General features: G+C 42.2%; 2 long non-coding RNA genes across 2 annotated transcripts; one reads left to right on the plus strand and one right to left on the minus strand.

Moving 5' to 3' along the window:
• The first annotated feature begins 76 nt into the window (after nucleotides 1-76).
• On the plus strand, nucleotides 77-4,363 carry LOC134186893 (uncharacterized). The gene is made up of 3 exons (XR_009971021.1): nucleotides 77-169; nucleotides 1,060-1,148; nucleotides 4,221-4,363. It is a non-coding gene; the product is annotated as an uncharacterized LOC134186893 (long non-coding RNA).
• A 204-nt stretch (nucleotides 4,364-4,567) lies between these two features.
• Nucleotides 4,568-5,382, minus strand: LOC134186892 (uncharacterized). Its single transcript, XR_009971020.1, has 3 exons — nucleotides 4,899-5,382; nucleotides 4,771-4,824; nucleotides 4,568-4,713 (listed from the first exon to the last, which is right to left on the minus strand). It is a non-coding gene; the product is annotated as an uncharacterized LOC134186892 (long non-coding RNA).
• Between the last annotated feature and the right edge of the window lie 6,414 nt (nucleotides 5,383-11,796).

Below are 11,796 nucleotides of genomic sequence, written 5' to 3' on the forward strand. Positions count from 1 at the left end.
AGTCAATGGACATCTTGCAACCGCGATTTTGACATAAACGAATTGCTGCCTTTTTTGTGCACCTTTCGAGCAGTAACCTGCGCCGTTTATTGAAAGGGGGCCTCAGTTTTTGTCGTCTGCTGAACGTGGTTTTCTCGGCACAAATCAACTTCAATAAATTAGGCGACAGGTAAAGTCATTTATAATTACTATTCTTCGCAGTTAAGCAAATTTTCAGTTTGCATAAAATCTTTTTCCGGGTGCGATTTATGCGTCAATATTGACACTGTTGCATGCACTGCATACATCAAATCATGTACTATTTATTGCAAATTTATTTCCTGTGTGCAATTAATTAAATAATATGCAGAAAAGTGCAAAGTACTCAGGTAATTTAATTCTATTTCACAACCACTAAGTCACTAAAAAGATTAATTAACAGGTAAACACTCTAATAGGGTAGTATACAATTAAAATAACAGCATATGATATGTGTGTGTACACAATATTTACTAAGCATTATCTAGTTGGATAAACACGTACACAAAATAATGTACTCTAATAATCATTACTAATCGGATCATTTAATGTAAACAACATACTAATTACTAATGCATAGAATATGATGATGACGACGACGACATATTGATAACACTGCTGGTTGTCACACAGCTATTATTGAGGTAATCTATATTTAGAGCTAACATTGGTTTAAATTAAATTATGTTAATTAATTTAAGTTAAGTTAATGACTCTTAGTTAAGTTGATGGTATCAGTCATTGTGTTGTGACACTTATAGGTGTATACATTGGATATGCATTTTGGCAACTGGCGTTATATTTCAAACTAGGCATTGGTTGTTATATGGTTGGTGACATGAATGACAGTAACTGAGTTATATAATTAGTATACTGTGTGTGTGTGTGTGTGTGTGTGTGTGTGTGTGTGTGTGTGCATGTGTGTGTGTGTGTGTGTGTGTGTGTGTGTGTGTGTGTGTGTGTGTGTGTGTGTGTGTGTGTGTGTGTGTGTGTGTGTGGTGTGTAATGGTGTAAGGAAGTTGAAATAGAGTATTTGTACAGGGGAGAAGTCTAATAGAAGGCCTATCAGACAGGTGCCAACTGGTTCTTCTAAAGGCAGGAAAGTCTTAGAGACTTAGCCAAAGTCAGGGGTAACGGCATACTTAATACTTAAATGTTACATGGAACTTAAATGCTGTTAGAATGGCTTTCATTGGCAGCTTAATTTTTTTGTACAGTCTGAATTGGCTTTAGAATTCTCATGATATTATATGTTTGCAGCCAATGACTAGGAACCTTACATTTGCTTACTTTTACAGATAGTTGTATAGCCATCAGTCAAAGTGAAATTTGTTATGTTAATTAATTAATGGTGAACTCTACCTTGGACTTTGAACAATTTCTAAATGTGTTATTAAAAGAACCTATTTTTACGTGTTGTTCTTACATGTTCAATTTCCTTACATGCTTTGCTGACGGAGAATTAGGCAAAGTATTCCTTGTACAATGGTTTTCTAAGACAAATAGTCTGCACAGTCGTTTTGACTAAAACTAATTTACTTACTTTTGCAAGAGCACAAACAAGAAAGAAATCATGCAATAAGGCAAACATTAGTAAAGTTTGTGAGTCACTGCTTTACTCAAATCAAAAATGCACAACTACCTGATGTAAACAAAATGAAGTTAGAACAAGTAACTGTGTAATCAATTTAGACAAGAATCAAACAAGAGGAGGCAAACAATTATTGTGTGCTAGAGCACCACACTTTGCTTGATACCGGCCATTTTAGCAAGCGTTCTGTCTCCTATTATCAATACTTGTTTGAAGACTGTGAACTCTTTTTGACCGGAGCTTTCTTTTTGGTACAGTGTGACGACATAAGTTTTTCATGTTGGTATTGTTTGATTTTCTCTGCATTAATGATGGACGACCAGCCTTAAGAGGTTTTCCTCCACACTTTTTAATGGCTCGTCTGCTTACAGTTGTTGGTTGTACTGTAATGGTGCATTTGTTGCTTCTGATTTTACGTCCGTGTCCCTTTCCAAAGTTGTGCTGAGCAGATATTAACAATGGCTTTGTGTAAGATTTCTTTTTGCCATCAGCACCTCTACTTTTTTTGTGCTGGCTGCAAAATTCTCGTATAGCTGTTGTAAATACAGTGTCCCTACTTGCCAATCCTTTCTTAATGTCTGTCATGACGTATGTCAAATCTGTTAGAGTGTCTTCAAAAATTGCTAGAGGTGGTGTGGCTCTGATGCTGCTGTGGGTCTTCACTTGCATGATCAGATTCTGGTGATGCAGGTTCATAGTCAATAGTTGTTTTTTGGTCTTCAATTTCTGTGTGTTGAGAGCTTGGAAATGTTTCGGTTCTTTTACTCCACTCTGGTTGCATTCCTAGATCTTTCACATAGGTGTCTTCTTCTTTCTGGTGCAGATGTCTGTAGAATGCAACTGGTAGTGCTGCCTCTCCGATTGCTATTTTGGCATACAGTTGGCGCCACATACTGATGATGTTGGTATTTTATTTAAAGAGTGGCGTTTGTATTTTAATGAAGCTGCCAGCTGATGTCCACATGGCTGACCGTTTCTTCCTCGTGGACAGGTACAAGTTCCTACAGTCAAATCCACTTTTCATGTTTGTTGATTGTCTGTCCTACTTTGAACGTGAAATACGTCATCTGAGTCAGTGGCTTGGATGATATGAGATGAAGCTGTATCTGCTGTGCTACCTGAAATGGTAAATTGAAGAGCAACGAAGTTGTCAAGACGATTGTTAGCCAGAGAAAGCAAACGCTGTTTGTAGTAGAGATCCATTGTTGTTGTAACAAATTGGAACATCTGGATACTGTTGTAGGCCTTCAGTCGATCAAATACTATATCTTTGGTAATGTGAATTGCTGCCTCGGAGTAGATATTTGTGTTGTTTCCTCAAGTTATAAAATCTTTTCTAAGGCTAACACACCATTCTTCACGCCTTTCCCAATAGCACTGCAACCTGTTTTGAAACTTTAATGTTTTGCTGAACTTTTACATTACTGTCAATTCTTTGTTTAGCAGCAAGCAACTTTTCAGAAGAATCTGCGAATAACAGCTCCTTTACCATGCTCATAGACAATAGTCTGTCATTACCAGCAACGCCTGACGTTGAATTCCATAGCCACTGCCAAGTGCTCTGCAAAAAATGAAAGGCACACAAAAACAGTTTAGTAACAATTTAGTAACAGTAATAATTAATCCTCATAATTGAGCTACAGCCACCTTTGTTAGCATTGCAAATGCTCCTTGACATAATTGAGCATCTCAAGTCATACATCCATTTCTGGCTTGTGTTGCCACAACACTTAATTAAAGAACTGCTTAACCAATCCCATGCTGTGCAAGGAATGGGGAATTGTGGGGAAACTCTTGGCAAGCCTATCAGGAAGCTCCACATCTATTGCTTGCCAGCCAGCTCTCCTTCTTATGAAGATCAGTTCATAATGACTTAGAGAGTGGGTTCATTCTGAATACTCAAGGTAATCTGTGGCAATCAGTGGACAATGAGACAAGGAAAAGAGTCATGGTGTTGTCCTACATGGACTTCAAGAGCTGGATTAAACCTTAATTTATGTCTGATTATTCTTCTATTTATTCTTTTATGTTTACTCTTCTATGCATGGCTACCTATTTTTACTTGTTACGCTTATGTATCTTGTCTTGCCTAGGGCACTGTACCTGTAGCGGTATGAATCAAAATATTATTATTGTTATTATTATTATTGAATGAATGAATGAATGATGAATGGTATATTTGATTATATTTGATTATTATTATGTTGTGCTCAACCAGATCAGTCTGATTCATAAGGTCACTGGTAAGCACTGAAAGCAAACCCTGCCTCAGAGGTGCTTAGACCATCATGGCTGTCTAGACAGAAGACATGACTTTACGCTGGATCCGACTTGATCCAAGAAGCACTGTATTACTATTATTATTATTAATAATAATATTATTACTATTCAGGAGAGGTAATTACATTCACAGTGGGTGTATACTAAGGGAATACTACAGGCAGAGAATTAATCAGGAACGAATTATTTGGAGAAATACGGTACCTCATCAAACAGTCTGCTTGTGCTCATGTCTTGAACTTAATATACATTGTGGTATGTTAGCGAATTAAATGAATTCTCATTTAATTCAATAGCTGTTGTCTACGTTTTGACTGCATCATGTGTATAGATGCTGATCTGCATCCTGTGAGAAAAGAAATAGCGACTGCTGCTGTTGCACATACACAATGGAAGTTGTCTATTACAAGTCACAAATTATAGATCTGACCACAACGTTATTATAATTATAGTTCTAACAAGAGTCAGATGACTCATGATTATTTGTGGACATCCAATGCATATGCAAGATAAGCAGTGACAAACATTTTATTGCTAAAGGCAATGTAATACTTTGTCAAAGTATAGTTATCTAAAGTCACATCTGAAGTCACAACTGTCCTCTTGGTACAACTAGCAACTAAGACTACTTTCATCACTCCCATTTCTGTAGTAGTGCAGGTTTCACTGATCATGACTCCTTCTTCTAGTTAGAGCATGGCTTCAAATGAACTCATAACAAGTAGCAGACATCAACTCATTGTTAATTAATAATGTTGACAAAGAATTTCAGCCAAACAACTGTCAGCTGGCTGGCAACAGATCATTTTAGAAGTATTAAGGACCTGCATAATAATTGTGCTTTAATTCTACCATTTCTCTTACGGGTCATTTTGCCTCACCATGTTGATTTTGCTGTTGTCTCAAATACATGGTGTCTTTCAAGTGTCATCAACCTACAGTTGTATCATCAAAGTACACAGATTCAAGAGAGGCAAATGGTTATCACAAATATCCATATTAAACATACCAGTAATGTGGCATAGCCAACAAAAGGCCAAACACCATGCTTGGCTACCTGGATTATTTCAGTACCAGGTGTAGCTTGATGGCCCAGGTAACACTCTCACATTTCTAAGTACAGCCACACATGTTAGATTCTGCCATAGCTGCCACATTAACATGCAGACTAACATATACCATACTTCACATGGCCATCAGTAATGGTCAGAACACCCAGAATGCAGCAAGCCAGACAGTTCTTGTCGACAACAACAGTCACAGACCTTGTCCACCCCAATAAAATACCAGTTACTCAATATATACACTAGAATCAAATGAGGCAAAGATAGGAGTTTCTTGTCCAAGAAATTATCCTCTAGCTCATCATTGCTAGGACGATAGTAGTTCATGCATAAATGTGTCTTGAATGTACCAATGCTATGAGATGACACTTTTCCAATTGAGTAAACAGCCATATGAATACACACACACACACACACACACACACACACACACACACACACACACACACACACACACACACACACACACACACACACAGTATACTAATTATATAACTCAGTTACTGTCATTCATGTCACCAACCATATAACAACCAATGCCTAGTTTGAAATATAACGCCAGTTGCCAAAATGCATATCCAATGTATACACCTATAAGTGTCACAACACAATGACTGATACCATCAACTTAACTAAGAGTCATTAACTTAACTTAAATTAATTAACATAATTTAATTTAAACCAATGTTAGCTCTAAATATAGATTACCTCAATAATAGCTGTGTGACAACCAGCAGTGTTATCAATATGTCGTCGTCGTCATCATCATATTCTATGCATTAGTAATTAGTATGTTGTTTACATTAAATGATCCGATTAGTAATGATTATTAGAGTACATTATTTTGTGTACGTGTTTATCCAACTAGATAATGCTTAGTAAATATTGTGTACACACACATATCATATGCTGTTATTTTAATTGTATACTACCCTATTAGAGTGTTTACCTGTTAATTAATCTTTTTAGTGACTTAGTGGTTGTGAAATAGAATTAAATTACCTGAGTACTTTGCACTTTTCTGCATATTATTTAATTAATTGCACACAGGAAATAAATTTGCAATAAATAGTACATGATTTGATGTATGCAGTGCATGCAACAGTGTCAATATTGACGCATAAATCGCACCCGGAAAAAGATTTTATGCAAACTGAAAATTTGCTTAACTGCGAAGAATAGTAATTATAAATGACTTTACCTGTCGCCTAATTTATTGAAGTTGATTTGTGCCGAGAAAACCACGTTCAGCAGACGACAAAAACTGAGGCCCCTTTCAATAAACGGCGCAGGTTACTGCTCGAAAGGTGCACAAAAAGACAGCAGTTCGTTTATGTCAAAATCGCGGTTGCAAGATGTCCATTGACTGCCGAGCCTCGTACTACCAGACCACTGCAAACCGCGAGGAAGTGCATACGAGAACAGCTAAAGCCACACCCACCGGGGCCCAAAAAAAATTTCGCATGACCCTTGTCACTCAAGGCCCGGATATCCGGGCTAAGAGTATAGTACAACCGTATTTTTATAAAAATAAAAAAAGGTTTTGAGAAAATATGGGAAGCGCTACGTGGAATTGCATGGCAGCAGTTGACTGATACAAGGTGACTTTGCACATTTCTAGCTGTTGGGGCAGTGCAATTCTTCGGACAAGAACGAATCGTTTGGTGTGACTCTCGTCGTTGTAGCTGCTTCGAGTGAGGCGCTAGTCTGACTGACAAAAGTGAAATGTGAAGTGTGAAATGTGAAATGTGAAAGAATAAATCAGGTTTTTACTTGCCGATAGCTGGCTCCTGAGGCGCTTAGTGTCAGCGGTGATAGTCTGGCTACCATTAGGAACGTTTCAAGTTGAGCGCTACGTGGGTCCAAGATCTCTGTAATGAGTTCTGAGAGATCCGGTTTGGATGCGTTGGATATTTTGGTATGGGCCGCCATTTTAGATTCTTCGCATCCCTACCTAAACTCACTGATACTCTATTAGCGCAGATACAAATGAAGCGATTCCTTTCCCCGATCTGGGTTTGCACGTGACGTCTCGTGACGTCTATACTGCGCCGATTTTAAATGGAGGCTCTAGGGCGAGGACTTGGGAGAGCGAAGCGACTGGTGGGCGGGAGCACCCAGCCCGCGGTATACTGTAAACCACCCTTGCAGACGTTGCCAACAGGAGTTGAGACAAAGTCGTAGGGGGTAGCGGCGGCTTCTATTCTGTCTATGGTCGGTGGAAGGAGCAGTCGGCAACCCGTGTCTAGAGTGCTCACGTTAGCTATTTGCAGTCACGAGACTGGTTGGGGAAAGGTTTTGTTGCCAGTCTGCAGTCTTACAGCTTGAATTTTCGGTTTGTGTGGCTGAGCGGCCGCGGTGTTCTTGCAAAAATCACTACTAAAAGTGTCGTCTTTAACAGAAATGTGGCGCTCCACGGGAATTTGCGAAGGGGTCGGGGACGTGCAACAGTGCACTGTCCATGACAGCCTGTCTGTTTGTCGGACGAAGCGACTGACCTGTAAGTACGCAAGTCTGGAGACGAGTTACATGCTATACATCTTTGCTAAACAATGCGTTGTAGTAGCTGAGACGAGTGGATTGGGCTAAAACCTCAGTATGCAAAACATTATCACGTGACGAGATATGTGACCACATGCACCTACCGGCCGAGGGTTTAGCACTGTAGTCCTTCTGTATTCATTTGGGTTCAGTTTCTTTACCCGCATAACGTTTCGTGTATCCTGGGTAGGACCTGCGTTAGCTAGATGTGCATGATTCTTGGTACAGTACTCTAAACGTTTATCCTGAGGCGCCGTTGCGCTAAGGTTAGATCAACAGTAGTGTGTCTGTAGACAGAAGACTGGACTGCTGGATGGCAGGCAATTGGAATGCGCTTATTGTTATCGCTGCATGGTGCTAATAGCCCGCCAGATGTCGACAATGTGTCCAGCCCCTTTCACTAGCAGTTGCCTCTGTAACCTAAGTCAGCACTCTAGTGCTTCTTCGTTAATCCTAAGCGTAGCGAGGATTAAAGTAGTCGTCTCACCGGAAGTGGCGCACTACCGACTCGACGGAAATACCGACTCGATGGATGGAAATACCGACTCGACGGAAACGACCATGTAAACAACTTTGGAATGTATAGCGTGCGTTCACTTGTACAGTGGCGTTCGTGTAATCTCGACATATGGTTGTTGGAGATTGTCGAGGCGGAGTCATGCAGGACCTTCAAATTTTGATTACTGATCATAAGTTTCGAGTGTACCTTCAAGGTCCTAGCAAACGGAAGTTAACCTGCGACAAAGCGCCGCGCTAAAGTGATTTTACCGTTTGATGATAAGACTGCCCGTTCTCAGCCACCTGTCTAGACAAGAGCTTGGTCTATTAATTTGTGCGTGTTTGCAAGTACAGTACCGGTGCTTTCCAGTACATGTGCAGCAACTGTCTGGTGGTGTTGCGATTGGAGTACGTTCTGTAGAGTAATACGGGTCCTGGGGAGAGGCCCGGAGGTAGCGTGAGATCCTTCTTGAGTTGTGTTGTTGTTTACGCGTTGAGTTGTACGTTACTTAATATAACACTGTTACTCTAACCCAAAGTGCCAAAATCACTGGTGACAGGAGTGGGGTCCCATGGCGGATCAAGTTCGCAAACCAGACGTTTTCAACGGAGACGGCAACCAGCTGATGGCATGGCTGAAAAAGATGGAAGTATGGACCAGCCTTAAGAGACATGACGGGGTAAAGAAAGCCTTGACAATCGCCCCACGACTAGATGGAGCCGCATTCCAAGTCTATTTGAGACTATCAGAGGCAGATCAAAAAAGCCAGAGACAGTCGCTGAACAACTCAAGAAGGAGTTTATAAAGGGAAACAGACAGACAAGTGGCAATTGTAGAAATGAACGACCGGACGATGAAGGAAGGGGAGTCACCGGCTCAGTTTGCTCACGAAATAGAACGATTGGCAAAGCTTGCTTATCTGGGTTTTGAAGAGTCCGCCCTGTCCACCGCCACACGCGACGCCTTTATACGGAGACTGCCAGAGAAACTGAGACAGGAAATCAAGAAGGAGAGAGAACACGTGCGCCACAAAGGATGTAGACTGGCTGACAGAGGAGGTAAAACGACTTCATATCTAGCTGGAGTAGGCAAGATGGTGGTGGTCCAAGCAACTAAAGCATCACTGATAGTGATACAGTGTCAACCGATGGACACTCAGCAGATCATCTATTTGAGCTGCTCAAGGAGAAGCTACAAGAATACTTACCATCTGTACAATAGGCGTGGCTCTACGCAATGGATAAGACTAGGTTCTATCACCACAGAGGTGGCTACCAGTACCATGAATGTGGAATGGGGAAGCAGAGGAACGGAAGTCGGAATCGCCAAAATGCTCAATGCTTTATACGTGACTCTCCAGAACATTTGCAGTTTAACTGTCCATTCGGAAATCGCTGCCACAGGTGTTTACAACCAGGACATATAGCCAAGTACTGTGAAGCTCCAACTCCAGCGAGAGGGTGACGTGGGGGATTCACTGCGTCATTGACTACAAATGTCAAGGAACTCATACTGGTTGATTTGCAGATTACAGGGAGATCATACCCAGTTCTAGTTGACACAGGAGCAGAAATCAGTCTCATCCCTACCCACATGGTGTCATGCAGGGATAGGGCTATTGGTCCGACACGGTCACACCAGACGGCCAGAGATGATGGATGACACATTCATTCGGTGCGATAGAACTACAACTGTTGAGGTTAGTCTGGCATTTGAAACGCATTACACAGTTATTTCACGTAGTTCCAAACATCGACAAAGGGATACTAGCAATAGACGCTCTATCGCACTTGGACGTTACCATCGACACGCAATCTGGTCGACTTTCAGTCGATGGACGCGAGGTACATGACTCAGCATGAGAGGTTGCGGAGCGAAAGAGTTTTCCCGTCAAGATGATCAAATATGGGAAAGTGTACGCGGTACGGAATGACGTCATAGGACCCAACCAGGAACAGGTACTGTGGGGGCTGTTAATACTTCTGAAGCTGGCAAGTGGACCGGCATAGTAGAAGTTACTGGGGATGTGACTAACAAGGTGGGTCTATTGGAATGTGGTGTGATCGCGACAGGTGGGAGAGACAACCATGTGCCAGTACGTGTCCTAAACGTAACCAAGGGAACAATCAAGATCCACAGCCGTCAGACACTAGGAGAATTCACTGAGATATCGGATGGCGAAGTCCTCGTGAGCAGTGTGACGGACCCAGTAAAGGTGGAGTCAACGCGTGAGAATCCAGTGACCCAAGTCACCATAGATAGCCAGCTGACAGCAAACCAAAACGTTAAGGTATTAAAATTGCTGAACAAACATCGAGGCGTTTTCGCAGGACCTGGGAACGAAAGGCGTTCAACAACTGTGACACATTGCATTCCATTACGAGATTAAACCCCATTTATGAGATCACGGCGAGTCCCCACCGCTTGAAGAGCAGAAGTAAACAGACAATTAAGAGGCTGAAAGAGCAAAACGTCACTAGACCGTCCTGCTCGCCGTACGCAGCTCTGATATGCCCAGTACGTAAAAAGGATGGCTCTTTCTGACTGTGTGTTGATTGCCAAGCCCTCAATGAAAAACAAGAAATGATGCCTTCCCCACAAGTAACCTCCCTGAAGTCATCCATAACATGGCTGAGGCGAGATACTTTGGCACTACCAGATTCCGGTGCACGAGGAGAACAAACACAAAACAGCGTTTCGCTCTACAAACAGGCTATGGGAATTTAATGTCATGCCTTTCGGGCTTAAGGGGCCCCTGCCACCTTCTGCAGACTCATGAACATGGCTCTAGGTCATATGACACTCGAGCAAGTAGCGCTGTATATGGACGACGCTTGCGTCATATCGGCCATATTTGAAGACCACTTGAAACGTCTTGACAGCGTGTTTGAGGCACTGCTACACTCGGTCTTCGTCTCAGGGCAGATAAATGCCGTTTTGCTATGCGAGAGATTGACTTCTGCGGTCACAAGATCGCTGAAAACGGGTTACAACCAATTTCCACCAACACTGAAGCAATTGCTGCACTCCCAATTCCCAGCTCACCCCCGCGAGGTCAAAACGCTTTTAGGCGCAACGGGCTGGTACCGCAAATTTATACCACGATACGCCGAGCTAGCAAAACCATTGATCCAACTTACCAAACAAGGCCGCGAAAATGTTTGGACTGAAAAATGCCAGACTGCGTTTGAAGATCTCAAACACATACTAACTTCCGCACCGATACTCACCCACCCATCTCCAAGCAGTCAGTTTACCCTAACGACCGATGCATCGCCCATTGGTATTGTCTATTTCGGTCAAACACTATCGAAAGCGGAACGAAATTATTCGACCTACGGCCGGGAACTGCTTGCAATCGTCACAGCCATACGCAATTTTCGGCATTACCTATTGGAAACGTATTTCATTCTCCGATCTAATCATCAACCTCTTCAATTTTTGAAAACGGCGAAAGACCCGTGGGGGAGGCACGCACGATGGCTCGTAGATTTGCAACAGTACAACTTCACGGTGGAACACGTCAAAGGAACACAGAACCCAGTAGCCGATGCCCTAAGACGACTTTGTGGTGCAATGGGCAACCCACACCCGCCGTCTCATCTCCCGCTTCTCACCGATTGGACCCATGAACTCCAGATCGTTTTTTACACTCGCAAATGGAAGATATTGACATTTAAGCTATCATTACATACATTCGGCTGGGCCGGGGCACATTATTTGACCCTCCCCACTTGAAGGCATTCACTCATGAATCTGTCGACGTGTCCCCAGACGGCCTGCTACGCCGACAAGATCCCACT

This window comes from Corticium candelabrum, chromosome 11, assembly GCF_963422355.1.
Source record: "Corticium candelabrum chromosome 11, ooCorCand1.1, whole genome shotgun sequence".
Lineage (NCBI taxonomy): Eukaryota > Metazoa > Porifera > Homoscleromorpha > Homosclerophorida > Plakinidae > Corticium > Corticium candelabrum.